The sequence below is a fragment of the Rhipicephalus microplus genome, chromosome 1, assembly GCF_043290135.1.
Source record: "Rhipicephalus microplus isolate Deutch F79 chromosome 1, USDA_Rmic, whole genome shotgun sequence".
In the NCBI taxonomy this organism is placed as follows: domain Eukaryota; kingdom Metazoa; phylum Arthropoda; class Arachnida; order Ixodida; family Ixodidae; genus Rhipicephalus; species Rhipicephalus microplus.
In genome coordinates, this window is record NC_134700.1 from 291,857,762 (window position 1) to 291,873,633 (window position 15,872).

At 51.0% G+C, this 15,872-nt stretch overlaps 1 protein-coding gene across 1 annotated transcript in view; it reads right to left on the reverse strand.

Moving 5' to 3' along the window:
- Egfr (epidermal growth factor receptor) overlaps window positions 1–15,872 on the reverse strand; it is a 261,496-nt gene that overhangs the window by 29,587 nt on the left and 216,037 nt on the right. The gene's annotated exons all lie outside the window — the stretch shown is intronic.

Sequence of the window (15,872 nt, forward strand, 5' to 3'; positions counted from 1 at the left end):
CGTGGGCAGGGAGGATAACTTCCTTTTAACGCGGCAACCATTGGACAGCATCGCAAGTCCCACCATTGAATGCACATAACAATGCCGCAACAGAACTATCCGCAGTGCCTTCGGCATGAATTACCATTAATCATGTATGTTCGAAGTTCCTGCAGTTGAAATAGGCTGGAAACAGCGCGGGAAAAAGCGGCGAGACAAGAAGGACAGACAGGACCAGCGCCTGGCCGCGTCTGATCGCCCATGTCTCGTCGTCTTTTCGCACTCTTTCTAATAATGTAACCGCACTGAAAAGCTCAACCCGAGACCCGTGTATAACCTGACGCAGCAGTTTCAAGTCTCAATCACAATGGCAACCGAATCTAAGAAGATAGCAGTAATACGCAGTTCCCCTATAAGACAATCGATCCCTCTGATCAGCCATACCTGAAATAACTATTCATTATTATTTGACGCACACCCGAATTCATAAACTTGGTCCATATCGAAACGTCGCAAATCGAAGGGCAAAAGAGCTGCACCCACTTTTCCGTTCATAAAAAATGACATTACACGTACTCATACAACGAATTCGCATATTCACTATACGCCGGCGCACTCTTCCTTAATTTCGTTCCCTCAGTACTTAAAAGAGCGCAATAAAAACAACGTGACACGACACTTGCCCATTCGACCGTAAACGATCTCGCAGCAGATTAGCGACGACTGTTATTCCGAATCTGACCACCGCCTAGCTCCCCCGCCACTTTCTTCACGTTCTCTTCGAATGCAGCTCTCTGTTCTTCTGGAAAGGCCAACATATTTCTCCTCAAACAGGTGGTGCAAATTGCAAACGGGCGACTCAAATCGGCGCAGAGGCCCCGAAAAGTAAAGTTAAAGAAAAGGGAAGAGAAGTCGAGCAACGAAACTTGCATCAGACATTAAGAGAAAAAGGAACCCAGAGCAGGGGTTGCGTTCCAAGCGGCTGCCGCAGGTCAAGCATTCGCGGCGTGACCCGACCCCGACTGTGATGACCCTTCCGTCTGTTCGCAGATCGTATATCCCGACCTTCTTCACCGCCCACGCATACATACACGTACGCTCAGACGGCATCAAGCATGGTGTGGATCCCTCCTCTCTTTCAAGTCCGACGAGAAGGAGAGATGAACGCGGCAACAGAGACGGCGCGAAACGTGACCTAAACACACCGGCGGCATCGGTCACGGTTGCTCCGCTTTGGTGTTCTTTTCGAAACAAGCCCTTTTGTCGTAGAGGCTGGCAAAAAAAAACATAAAAAACATATTCACGGAGTGAACGATGACGAGTGGGGCGAAGCGTCCGTCCGGACGGACGGACAGAGGCACGGACGGATGGAAGCTCCTACGGAAGTTCGGAAGCATAGACGCACGGACAGACTCAAGGACGGACGGACTCACGGACGGAGGCTACAGAGGAGGGAACGACCCACGGCTTAAGGAGCATCGCCCCTAAAAAACAAAAGTAGCCCACCCCCACCACCACAATCGACACCATTGCCGCCACTCGTTCGGTGGAGCCTCTTTTATCTCGTATACTATCATTTCATGATTTTTAGCACGTCATGCATATTCGAAACATCGCCGTAGGAGCGCTCTGCGTGAAATGCACGCGAGAACATTCAAAGACCTGATCTCTTTTGACAGTATTCTATTTTTTTTTTTTGATCGAATAAAGGACAGCGCGTTCCACACTGCAGGCAACAGCGCTAGGCGCGAATCGCACTGAGATGCAGGCGCTGGATTCGCGATATAAGAGCGAACAAACGGGGGGGGGGGGGAGGGGGGCGACCGGTTATGCCATCCGCTGCTCTCTGCGTGCGTGTCACACTCTCGAACCAAGGCTCTCGATCAAACGAGAGAAAACGAATGTCGTTGCGACGCGGGTCGATGCTTGTGCCACGGTTATATCGTTAAGGTTTGTGTTCGGCAGCTTTTAAAAAGAAAGCCCCCCCCCCCCCCCCCCCCCCCCCCGACGAGCGTCTGTCTTGCCTCTGCGGCCGGAGAACGCACTGCCTTTTGCGCGTGTGCGCTAGATGCACGCCATAGATGTCTAAGAGGACGACGAGGAGGGTTGCTAACCTGTCCGAAATCTAAGGCACGTTCGAAGGCTTTCTTGTGCGAAGATCAGGCCCTTTTATTTCCGTACGAACCGTGGGATTTAGTTCACCGGTACAGATTTGTACATCACGCTACCTTCTTCAAAAACATCCTTTTTCTTTGAAAGTGTATAGGAATAGATGTAGGCTAGGAAACAACGTGCCGAGGGTTAAATGGGACTGTGAAGCCCATACGGCGTTTCATTAAATAACGCAAAGAGAATAAAAAAATCAGTTATGCAATACACCAAGCAACTATCCAATTAAAAATGCGCCGTTTTTTTGTGAAAAGTCGTCGCTTCGTACTGTAGAAATCGGTTGAGAGAAAGCGGCTAAGGAAATCTGCATCCAGTATGCTACATCGACCTACAACGGAATGCGAAGAGAAGCGACATAAAATTCAAACTGACCAACAACTGTAGGCCTGCGTACGCGCGATAGTTTACAGAATAACCTACGCATGTCACAAAAGAGAGACAATCGGTGACCTCCGCGGACCAAGAAAACATAAGGTTGCATGTACAATGAACGCAGACGTTCGTATAGCAATACTGAATACGTAAAAAAGGCGAAAACAAATAGGCGTACATACTTTATCACAAAGACAGCTTCTGCGCACTGGTTTCAAAAGCAGACCAATGCAATTCATTCTGCAGAATAAAGGCGCAAGCTTTCCACATCTTCATTGTAGAACTCGGCACATAAGCGGGAAGGTAGCCTTCAACTTGACTTTCTTAACGAAGCGGAGACAGTTCCGGGTCTGGCTGCCTGACGAAAGAACAACGATTTGCAAAACACCGCTGCACGCAAATAATATTTTCACTAACGTCCGGACTTGGTACACGAGCGGCCTTGGCCGTCTCAGTTACGTATCGCGCAGCCCCAGTAGGAGAAAACATTGACCCGTTGTTTTTGCAGCTAACGTAGTACGTGAAACGGAAGTCCGAGGCTGCGAGAAAAATTTACAACGTCGGCTTTTCTTTTTTTTTTTTTCAAGGAGAAAGCTGGTGGCTATACAAAGAGGCCTGCAGTTATATCTTTACAACACACGCTCGCACTACGATGCGTAAAGCAAGCTCACACGTCCTGGCCACTATAACGAAGACAGGTTCGTTTTTACAGCCGAGCTTCCCGCTCCAAATGAGACAGTTGTCTGAAGCAGCTCTTCGAGAAATAGTGGCGCTAAGCATTTACTGCAGACAAAACGAAAGAAAAAAAAGCTAATTCTGACGCGCTTTTTCCTTAATTGTTTCTAACGTCCGAGAAAAAGCACCGAGAAAAAAAACTAGGGGCTAGAGCGCGCAATATTAAAGCTTTGATCACAATAAATCCGACAACAACTGTTACCGGCGACAATAGAGAAAAGCTGAACCATTAGCTGAGCATTCTGAGCAAGTGTGGCGCGAAATACGAGAAAAAAAACGCATTGAAGAAATGGTTAACTGTCCTCAAACGGCATCGAAGAAATTTCAGAAGGAATGTTGGGACTCACGTTCAGCTGTTACAAACTCCTTCTAGATCGTCCGTTTTTTTTTTGTTTTTTTTTTTACCTCGCGTAAACACATCTCTAGCGAACACGCCACAAGAATCACGGACGAGCCCCGCCACGGTGGTCTAGTGGCTAAGGTACTCGGCTGCTGACCCGCAGGTCGCGGGATCAAATCCCGGCTGTGGCGGCTGCATTTCCGATGGAGGCGGAAATGTTGTAGGCCCGTGTACTCAGATTTGGGTGCACGTTAAAGAACCCCAGGTGGTCAAAATTTCCGGAGCCCTCCACTACGGCGTCTCTCATAATCAAATAGTGGTTTTGGGACGTTAAACCCCACAAATCAATCATCAATCAAGAATCACGGACGAAAACGCCCCAGTTGCCGAGTCTATTGTGTTTGACGCGCTCGGACCAGCATCTGCCTGCGTCTGGTGTTATGCCAGCGAGTCCTCGTCAAACGTCCGTGCCTCTGAAACAGGCAATCTGGGTCAAGGCCAGCCCGCAGCCCGCCGGGCGCGAACATCTCCACGGCGTGAACACGCGCGGCGCATCTGTGGCCCACGTGCATTGAGTCAGCGTCGCACGTGACAGCGAGCCGGCGTCCTCATGTCTGGTGGCCTGACGCATCGCGCGGCGAACCCCATTGGAGGAGCCTGCTCTGAAGACCAGCGGCGCTTCTGATTGGACATTTTAGTTGGGCCCGGTGTAAATAAAAGAAGCCCTGCGGCGTGTCGCGATCAGCGGTTTTAGGCGAAAGGCTGACCTATGTATTAGAGAGAGGAGCTCGGCTCTTCGAGTCTCTGCCGGCCCCAGTGCCGAAATTGTAACGCCTCTGTATATATGCTGTACATAAACCTTGTTTAACTCACCGTCGTCTCGTCCGCTCGTCTCCTCAGCTCTGCGCAGAAGCAGTCGCGAGCTGAGAAACATACGCTACCAAACGGCTGGTGACCTTCCCGGCGGGGTCGAAAGCAGTGGCGCCTCCGGGACCGCGTCGGCGTCGCCGTCTTTCGCAACAGTGGTGGCTTCGGTGGGATCGGTCCGCCGTTTCTCAACAGTGGTTGGCAGCTGCGGGATCGGCCGGCGTCAGCGACATCGATGCGGTGAGTGCCTGATGTTTTCCCCTCAGTTCACCAGACTACTCTAGCTCAGGTTGTAGTAGTTTAGAGAAAGGGCTGTGTGAAGCATTGAAGGGAGCTTTGATCGTTTCAAGCCAAGTTGAAGTGCTTTGAAACCAAAGTTAATGCGGAGGTGGTAAACACGGGAGGGTGAAAAATTGCTTGCGCGTCTTGCTAGTAGGCTTATAGTGGGTACGGCAAGTAGATTCTTAACAGGGGCAAACAGCAAGAGGCTAGTGTGAACGATGGAGAACCTTAAAGTGAAGGAACTCATCGAAATTTGTGAGGAACTCGGCATTACTTTGGGCCGTGCGAAACGAAAGCAAGCGATCCTTGATATCATGAAGGATGAGGGAGTGTCGGCTGAGGAAGTCGATGAGGCCTGGGTGGATATTAAAGCACGCCGTGAGGAGGCTGAAAGGCGAGAAGTAGAAGCTCGCGAAGAAGCTGAAAGGCGCGAAGCTCGCGAAGAAGCTGAAAGGCGCGAAGCTCGCGAACGTGAAGAAGCTGAAAGGCGAGAAGCTCGCGAACGTGAAGAAAGGCGAGAAGCTCGCGAACGTGAGGAGGCTGAAAGGCGCGAAGCTCGCGAAGAAGCTGAAAGGCGCGAAGCTCGCGAACGTGAAGAAGCTGAAAGGCGCGAACGTCGCGAGGAGGCCGAGAGACAGGAGCGCCTCGAGATGAAACGAATAGAATTGGCAATCCTACAGTGTTCGCAGGCGCCTAGCGCAGCTTCTCCGACGATTCAGGTCAGCGGTTTTAGAATTCGGGACCAACTGCCACCGTTCGTAGTAGGCGAGGACATGGCGAAGTATCTCGTCAAGTTTGAACACGTCTGTGAGCGAAATGCTTTGGAGCAGTCTCTTTGGGCGCGGAACCTGTTAGCTCTTCTTCCCGGCGAAGTGTCCGACGCGATAACTTGCTTGTCGAGGGAAGCGTTTGAGAGCTATGACGAGGTTAAGGAAGTGCTCTTAAGACGTTATAAATTGTCACCCGAGGCTTTCAGGCAAAGGTTCCGGTATGCTAAAAAGGGGAATGAGTCACACGTTGACTTCGCGTTTCGTCTTAAAGCCGATTTGATTGAATGGCTCAAGGGCGAAGGTGTTTATGACGACCGCGATAAAGTGGTGGAATGCGTTGCATTGTAGCAATTCTACCGCTGCATCGAGGAGGATGTTAAACTTTGGCTGCAGGACAAACTTGGTGAAGTACAGTTAAACAAGGCAGCAGAGTTAGCTGAGGAGTATTATACTCGCCGAAAGTTGCATAGCAGGGCAGTGCGCGTTGAAAAGGATGAAAGAAAAGAGGGCTTTTCAAAGAAACCTGATCAACGGAAACCCGCTCCGCACCGTAATTTCAAAAAGGACCCGTCTCTTACGAAGGACAGTGTAGGGGAAGGGCAAACAGAAGCGGAGAAATCGAGTGAGGTTTCTACCACACAGGCATCTGAATCGGAAAACAAACGGAAGCCGCTAATCTGCTACAACTGCAAAAAGGAAGGGCACATCGCGAGAAACTGTCAGGAAAAGTTTGCCTTCGCAACGATCCGAGAATCAGAAAAAAACATGCGGTTGTTGGAGCCGTATCTCCAAGAAATTAGGGTCAATGAGAAAACGTGCCGAGCACTTAGAGACTCAGCGGCAACCATGGACGTTGTCCATCCTTCATTGGTGTCTCCGGATGACTTCACAGGAGAATGCGCGTGGATCAGGCAAGTCGCCGAGGAGCAGAGTGTTCGCTTACCAATCGCCACCGTTGTCATTGAAGGCCCGTTCGGTAAGCTTTGCACCGAAGCGGCTGTGTCTGCCGCGCTGAATGGTCGTTTTTCTTATCTTTTCTCCAACAACTCGGAGCAGCTTCTCAAGGAGCAGGGCAAATCGTTCTTCCCCAACTTAGCGTGCATGGCTCCCACGCGATCGCAAGCGCGAAAGCTTTCGCGGAAGCTTGACTTGGTTCCATGCGGTGAACTCTCAAGTGACCTTGTCGGCGGGTCGACGGAACCCCAGAAAGGAAATTTTCCGCATGAGTCATGTGAGCAGTCACGCGAGCGGCCCGTCGCGGGAGCGGCCGGCGCGGTATGCGCTGGGGGAGACGACGTGGCGCCTTTGAGTCAGAGCGAGAGGGATGCAACGCTCTCGCCTGTAGCGGAAAGTTGGAGCGAGCTGCCGAGAGTTGGTCGAGAGTCGCTCATTCGAGGGCAGCGTGAGGATCTCTCGATTGAAGCGCGAGTGGAAAGCCAGAAAAACGCGGCAAAAGTGCTGTCGAAGGAGCACTACGAGAAATCGGGGAAGAAGCGCGCTTTTGAAGTTGATAATCAGGTAATGCGGCTGCAGCCACCCAAAAGGAACAAGCTTGAGGTTGATTGGGAAGGGCCCGTCAAAGTATTATCGAAGCCTTGCGATACAAATTATGAAGTGAAATTAGGAAGGCGGCCGGACAAAATTTACAACTTGATGAAACCATACGTTCAACATCAAGCGATCGTAAATCTGCTGTTGAATGCTGCAGAGGAAGAGGGAGAAGAAATTTTGAATTCTAGTGATGTAATCGAAAGGGGATCGGAGGTAATCTTGGAGCAGTTGAACCTAGAGCCCAGGTTAAGTGAAGTCCAGAAGGAGGACCTGAGAAGGATTGTTTCCGAGTTTCAAGACGTGTTTTCGGACCGTCCCGGAAACACGACGGTGATCGAGCACGATATCGAGCTAACTTGTGAGGAGCCAATCCGTAGCAAGCCGTATCGTTGTTCCCCCGTGCAAAAGCAGATCATGAAAGAGGAGATCGATAAAATGCTGGAGTTGGGAGTCATAGTACCGGGCGAGAGTGACTATACATCCCCTCTAATATTGGTTCAGGTGCCAGGAAAAGATCCGAGGCCATGCATCGATTACCGGCGTCTTAACGCAATAACTCGGGACCAAACTTACCCGATACCAAACCTAGAGGAGAGGGTGGAAACTGTGTCACAGTCCAGCTATATTTCCACGTTAGACCTCGTGCGAGGGTATTGGCAAGTCCCCCTTACAGAGCGTGCCAGCCGCTATGCCACATTTGTTTCTCCATTTGGAACGTATCGCCCACTTAAGCTGAGCTTTGGATTGAAAAATGCACCCTTTTGTTTTTCAGGCTTAATGGACCGCGTTCTTAAAGGCCTCTCCGAGTTCGCTCTGCCGTATATTGACGATGTCGCCATCTTCTCCAACACCTGGGAAGAACATGTCGAGCATTTACGCGTCGTGCTGAACAGGTTGAGAAAGGCTGGCCTTACCGTGAAACCTACTAAATGTCACCTAGGGTGTGGCGAGGTGTCTTACCTGGGGCACGTTGTGGGGCGTGGCCGGCGTAGACCTTCAGAAATTAAGGTAGCCGCTGTCGTGAACTATCCACGACCAACCACAAAATCAGAGATAAGGGCATTCTTGGGCCTGGCTGGATACTATCAGCATTACGTACAAAATTACTCTAGCATTGCCAGCCCTCTCACTGACGCGCTTCGAAAGTCCGAGCCGGTTAAAGTAGTATGGGACTCAGAAAAGGAGACTGCGTTTTGCCAGCTCAAACAGGCCCTAAGCGAAAAGCCTGTTCTCATGGCACCCGATTTCTCTAAGAGATTTGTGATTCAATGCGACGCGAGTGATCGCGGCATGGGGGCTGTATTGTGCCAGGAGGACAGTGCTGGTAACGAAAGGCCAGTTTTGTATTTAAGTCGAAAACTCAGCGGCAGGGAAGAGGCGTACAGTACCTCTGAAAAGGAATGCGCTTGCCTCGTGTGGGCCGTTCAAAAGCTAGCTTGTTATGTCTCCGGTTCGAGGTTTGTGGTTGAAACGGACCACTGTCCTCTAACCTGGTTAAATAACATGTCGCCTAAAAGTGGCCGGTTACTGAGGTGGAGCATGATACTCCAACAGCACAACTTTGACGTTCGCTACAAAAAAGGAAGGCTAAACGCTAATGCAGACGCATTGAGCCGTGCGTTTAGTTAGTACCTTCTCAGCCTTTCGGTTTCTCGCTGGCGATTCGGGGCAAAATTTTGACCTCATCACGACCTGGGCTGAGCGCTCTCGTTCAGAGTGATCTCAAGGGGCCAACTTTGTGGTATTCTAATTCGTTACGTTGTTGTACGTGGGAAAAAAAAATTGAGTTGTCATTTTAAGAGTCTTTTGTCCCACATGTGCCTCTTGATGTAGAGGGAACAAAATTCCGATAAACACGTAGATAGGTATATGTTGTACTATACTTTGTCTGGTGTTCTGTCGGGTGACCGAGGGCACTTGCTTGTGTCGTGTGTTGTCTGTTGTCGAACCGTTCTTAGCAAGTTGCAGAACCATCGACAAGTGCTGAAACCGAAAATGGTCAGAAGAGACGAGCGAAGTTGGCCAGCAAGTTGTGGCGACAAGCCAGTGGAGCGGGGATCCGTCGTCAATGATGGGATGTGTTCCCGGAACAGTCTGGAGCTGTATTCTCCCCATGGCCCTGGAGGCGAACCTGGAGGGACCTGGCGAACGAGCGCACCTGACATCCGAGCCCCGTGGAAGCAGCTCGTCTTTCCGGTGCATTGTCTGGCGGCGGGGGTGCTGTTATGCCAGCGAGTCCTCGTCAAACGTCCGTGCCTCTGAAACAGGCAATCTGGGTCAAGGCCAGCCCGCAGCCCGCCGGGCGCGAACATCTCCACGGCGTGAACACGCGCGGCGCATCTGTGGCCCACGTGCATTGAGTCAGCGTCGCACGTGACAGCGAGCCGGCGTCCTCATGTCTGGTGGCCTGACGCATCGCGCGGCGAACCCCATTGGAGGAGCCTGCTCTGAAGACCAGCGGCGCTTCTGATTGGACATTTTAGTTGGGCCCGGTGTAAATAAAAGAAGCCCTGCGGCGTGTCGCGATCAGCGGTTTTAGGCGAAAGGCTGACCTATGTATTAGAGAGAGGAGCTCGGCTCTTCGAGTCTCTGCCGGCCCCAGTGCCGAAATTGTAACGCCTCTGTATATATGCTGTACATAAACCTTGTTTAACTCACCGTCGTCTCGTCCGCTCGTCTCCTCAGCTCTGCGCAGAAGCAGTCGCGAGCTGAGAAACATACGCTACCAAACGGCTGGTGACCTTCCCGGCGGGGTCGAAAGCAGTGGCGCCTCCGGGACCGCGTCGGCGTCGCCGTCTTTCGCAACAGTGGTGGCTTCGGTGGGATCGGTCCGCCGTTTCTCAACACTGGTCACGTGCTCGACCCCAACGAGCGCACCCACAGATCCAGTGTCACCACCGGCTCACGTTCCAGGGACGACGGCCGTGCGCAACAAGCCCCAAACTCAGACAAGAGATCACCTCTGTCCCACGTTTGGGCGTAAGTTAACACCGCAGGCACGCGGGAGCTTTGTTTTGGTACTGCAGAGGGCGCGCAGCTCACGAGGTGTGTGGCATAGCTTGATCCCCGCCGTTGTTGCTACAAGAGGCGCGAGACACGCCCTGCGGCGGTGCCCTTCGTCCAAGGACGCGGAGCACCGCAACCACCTGCGGACCGCAACAACCAGCTCGCGCAGAGAAGTAATACCCGTGCCACACGGGCATAGAAAATGACATTTGGTGGCGAAGGCCTTCAGATCCCGAATGACATTCGTTTCGCCGGCGCTGCTACACGTCCAAAGCGAATGACATTTGACTTGATGATGTCGATCACAGCACCTTCCAAGTGAGCATTGAGTGAATAGCAATAAAAAAATTAAGAAGCATTTATAAGCTTCATACACATCAGATAATCATCAAATGAAGAAATAAGCGTACTACCCTGTCCTAAGTTTTAGTTTCTTGCTTTGTTTTACAACGTTGCAGCCAACCGTAGCAACCTAAGCCAACACTAGTCAGATCCACAGCGTAAATAGACACTAAAATTGACAAGCGTTTCATTATCAATACTTTATTTTCTTCGTATAACGTTCAAAGCATCTTTTTAAGACCTTAGTGCAAACAAAAGATGGGAAATTTCATTTTTAGCTCAATATGATTTGTTTTGTATACTTTCAGGTAAATCGCACTTCGCGAGCTGTGTCGTCGAGAGTAGGCATTTCTCAGTCAACTGAGTTCTGGCGAAGGCAGTTGGCGGCGAATGGCATTCGAATGGCATTCGGATGAATGCCATTTTGTTCGCCCGTGTGGCACCGCGCGAATGGCAATAAATCTGAAGGCATTCGGGCGTAAATGCCATTTTTTCTGCCCGTGTGGCACGGGTATAACGCAGAGCGTTCTGCGATCGCGTCTTAACGACGGGACAGTTTACCGAGCATGGCACCTTGCCGCCCTCGCTTCGCCCGGTGGCCTGTCACATTCGGATGCACGTGAAAAAGAACGCGCTTACGTGTGTGACACCGGCGCACGAAGAGCCTCTGGGGAGACCCGTTCCTGGGCGCACAAAAGACGGATAATTTACGACGCGATTTTTATTTCGGTGAAGCCCAGTACACGAGAGCTGGAACTTGCAATAGTATTAATACGAAAATATATATATATATATATATATATATATATATATATATATATATATATATATATATATATATATATATATATACACACGTGCGTGGGAAAATGCGGCGAGCCTGCAGTTCGCTGTCGAACGCATGCTAGTCATGCCCGGCTGTGATTGGTCGCTGTCTTTAACGAGATATATGTCCGTGCTTGGCAGCCCACGTGTCGGAGGAAGAAAATAAAACGCAGGGGGAAAGAGGGTTCGGCAAAGCTAAGGTGAATGAAAAAAAAAAAGCGGCTTTCTGTTGAACGGAGGAATGTATGGTGTCTACAAACTTAATTCCGAAGAGCGAGATTTATGCAACACCATTTAAGGGATCAATATCGCAGCGACGGTCTCTGGCGAAGTTTATCGAAACTCAAAGTGCCGAACACTGCATAATATCATAATCATCTTCATAATCGCCGGTCGTGCGCTGCCAAACACACGCCGTGGTATGCGCCCAGCAACAGAGTGAGAGAGACGACCCAGGGGGACGCTCGGCTGCAGGTGTCCGGTGGAATGTCCATGAAGTAGTCGAGGTGTGCTCGAAACCCGAAGCGAAGCCAAAGTACGAGGGAGATTGAAGGGCCTCCCCAGCACGTCTATTATGTAAGGCGCAGCATACGCCATTAATCCGATTTTGGGGGGAAAGGCCGTCTGGAGGGCGACAAAAATCCGGCCATAAATATGCACGCCTCGGGCAGGCCCTCCGTGACAGCAAGAAAACAAACAAACAATAGCAAGAGCAAACAACAAAAACCACGCCTGAACCACGAAAGCCGCCGCCAACATCGGGATGGGACGAAAGAAGGAAACAGAAAAAATACACGTCGATGCACAAGGATCTATCTCTTACTGCAAGCGCCCCCTCCCTTCGAACTCCCACCGAAAATTCCGGGGCCCGCTGGATGGCGGTGAGTTAGACGTGATGGCGTCAGGTCGCATATTATAACGCAAGCACTGCGCCGTATCTACCGTTGTCGCGAAGTCTGCAGTGAAGCAGCGGTCGCCCCGGCCGGTCGGGGTGCCGTGGTCGCCGATTATTACAAGCTCTCCCTTTGCCTCTCTCACCACGTACCGCGCTCTGACCGATCATTCCTCCTCCACCGGTGATGCGGGTATTCGGATTCGCCTCCCTCTCCCCCACGAATCTCTTTGTTGCCGCATTATTCCCCCTCCTCCTCGACTCTGGTTGCATGCCGCGAAGTCCTCTCACTCGTTTCGTTTTCTTTCCACTTAAGGAGACGATCAACCGGCTATGAACGAGTACCCCCCCCCCCCTCCCTCATTTTATCGCGGGTAGAAATAGGAAAACCTCCATTATTGTGTCGCTCCCCCTCCCAGGACAGGCATCGCAACATCACCCCAAGATTCCGCTTGCAACGCGGCTTCGTCTACCGTGGATGCGAGGGAAAAAAGGAGAAAAAGAAACGTCGAACCAGAAGGCTTGCTGGCCAGATGAAACGAACACAGAGAGTGCTTCGGACACACTTCATTTTACTTTGATCGTTTTCTCGAATATGACAGGAGGCAGCAGCCACCGTGAAGGCAATAACAATCGCAAGAACAGCGCCACCACCACCAACGTCATTAAGAAAGGACACCTCGAAGGAAATGTGCTCATTTAGACTTGGCGCGCGCCGCCGAAGTCACCGGTCAATGACATCCCTTGCTTCAGCCCTGCCCCCTCATTTTAGGCGGACTGACGCCATCGAGAGGGCAGCACGGTACACTAACACACCAATCAGAACACAATGTGCGTCGTTCATTGCCCGGGTTTCGTTCGACAATGGAAAAAAAGGAATGTCCGAAACGGAGTGAAGGATCGTGCTCGCAAATTCAAGGAGGACTTGTTCTTGCGGCCTTAAGGGTGGCTGCAGTGAAATATATCCGAGAGGTCATGACTAACTTATACTTATAGGAAAGACGTACGCAACACAACCCGATAATTAGACGACGCTGTGTTTACGTAACGAAAAAAAAAAGAGTACCGTTTTGCACTGAGAACAAGATTTCGGCTAAGAAGCAACTCAGGTTTATTTAGATTCTCGAACAACAACGTGATTTTTTTAGACGGAAGTCCGCTTAGAAAGTTGTCCGCGCGTTCAAGCGTAATAGATGACTACGTCGTTTATGCTATAACCCACTGGAAACACTTTCGTTCGTGAACACACGGTAGATGGGGCATTGGGTGAAACTGTCAAGTTCCTTTTCTCGCATCGACAATGGAGCAGTTTATCGCTATCAAGATACCCCTTTCGAAAAATGAAAGAGCTGTTCTTTTACATACCCGAATATAATCACAGTGAGGAAATCCGGTACGAAAAAGAAACAACCCCCAAATCAAGCTTAAAGCAGCAATGAACACGCATTTTCATGAAAACCACGCAGGTCGTCTCCTGGGTGTTATGGCACAATCGTTCCGTTTTGTTTTTTAACGACGCACTTTCTTAAAGGTGACCATGCTTATTGAACCGGGGGCAACTGGCAAGAACAAAAATTATGGGCAACCGTATCCACTTCTATTTATTTGGCTGCATAATATACGCGGATATGCACACGGCATACACAAAGCCGACAGTACGGCCTGGATCACGTCCTCGAGACCCGCGACGATGTAGGCCAAATGGGTGCGGGCCCGCCAACGGAGCAAGAGAAAGCGCTGACACGTTATGCTCGGAGCCAAGGCGGAAGAAGAAAAGGCGGCCCCGCCCTCTCTCGGCCGCACGTAGAAGAAAGCGCGGCACGAAGACGACGCCACCCCGAAGAAAGCGGCCGCCACACCGGAGGGGAAAGGAGGTGCGTGGGATCCCGCGACAGCCTTGGCCCGCTATACATACACCTGTGCCCGGGTCGGGGCCGCACGCCGTCTGGCTCGAGTCTGGCCTCCGGCTTCTTTCTTACTCTCCGGGACGTTCGAGGGAAAGGGATTTCTCTTTCCCGTTTCGAGGAGAGCCCGCGCCCATGGGTCGAGGTACGAACGTCGGAGCTTCAGCTCTTCGACTCCAGCTCAATACGAGCCCCTCCCTCCCCCACCATGTCCCAGTTCCCCACCCTCGTCCATGTGAACGACAGGAGGTGTATATAAAAGAGAGCCGCGACCCTCCCTCCGCCCTTCTAGAATACCCTTACCGGCGGCAGACGAAGAAATAAGAAACGCGCTTTTATATTTTGCTCGTTGCTGTGAATAACACCTTTCGTCCCCTCCTTGCTTTTTATCCCTTTTTGTCTTTTTTATTTTTGGCGAATGTTCACCCATCGCCACCGCGACCTCTTCTCCTAGTAAAAGCGCGATAAATAAATAAAAACGATAAATAAACAAATACAAGACGAGAGAAAAAAAGAACATCTCCCTCGGCGGCGGCACCCCGGTCTTCAAGGTCCCTGCTCGGGCCGCCGAGGAGCCGACGAAGACGACGCATTGAAATAAATCCCTCGCTCGTGAAAACGACGGCGGTTCCCTCCGTTTTTGGTTCCCTCGTCCTTTTCCCGAGTTTAGTTGCTTTTCCTCGCGGCATAGCCGCGCATCAACCCCAAGTCTCGCCGGCTTCTTCGCTCTCATACACTGCGCGTCGGGCTGCACGGGGCCAGCCAAGCAACGGCCGCTTCTTATAGCGTGTCTGCGCCTTCCATCTCGAATCCTCCATCGTGTCTTTCCCTCTCCGTGACCCTGCCTCGGCGGAGTGAGGTAAGAGAAGAATGCCCGAGGCCCCACTTGAATTGTGAAGAACAGTCAGGCTAGCGGCGGCGGCCAAGAATTTCCCGCTGACCCGCGGCGCACATATAATGTTGTACGAGGTCACAAGTTCGTAATATGCGTCCGCTGCTACATGGAGCGATGTGAACCACTCCGCGGCGACAATACAATCAATGACCGAGAGCGAAAAAGATAATAAACCTCCAAAACTCTTCCGTCAATCCAAGAACTGAGATTTCACCGTAACCATTCCGGCGGCAATGCGAGAAGCGAGTCAAAAGGAAATGCAAGTCTACGATTTATGACAGACTTATGCATGCGCAACATTATCGTGCCCTGTGTGCATTAGTGAACTTTCAACGCTAAAGTTAATTGACCAACGTGCAAAATTTGACAGGTCGTCGACCATGTCGTTAAGAGGCTGGCCGTGTTACAAAATAATAATACCAAGTATACGCGCAGCGCATTGAAAGCATTTACCATCGCGTCGACCCGATACGCCATTAACTTGTCATGTGTATGACCCCTAACTTTGTTCTCATGATAACATAGCGTACAGTTACACAAAAACCCCGACCATTCCTTCTCACGGCCTTACAGGATCCACTGCCCCCACGGTTATATTTTCCAGTGCTGCACTGTTATATTTTCTTCTGCTTCGATCATGGCAGACATGCAAGGTCTTATGTCCTGGTTACCACGACCAACAATCCTCAACACGCCTCCCTCCAGTCATACCAGAAAACTGTCCAAACCCAGTATCGTTAGAAGCACGCATAGATAGCCCTTCCCGACGACAAGCGAGAGTTTGTGCAGACGCGACTCCTAAGATCTCTTCATTTCATTCTCTTGTTTTTCCTTTTGTCAACGCTGGGAGTGCTCTTGTTTGTGTACTACAGCCCTTGCGCAAGGAAATCGTACAGAAGAGGAAATAACATTCAGGCTCCACCCAGGAACGAATGACGCTCCG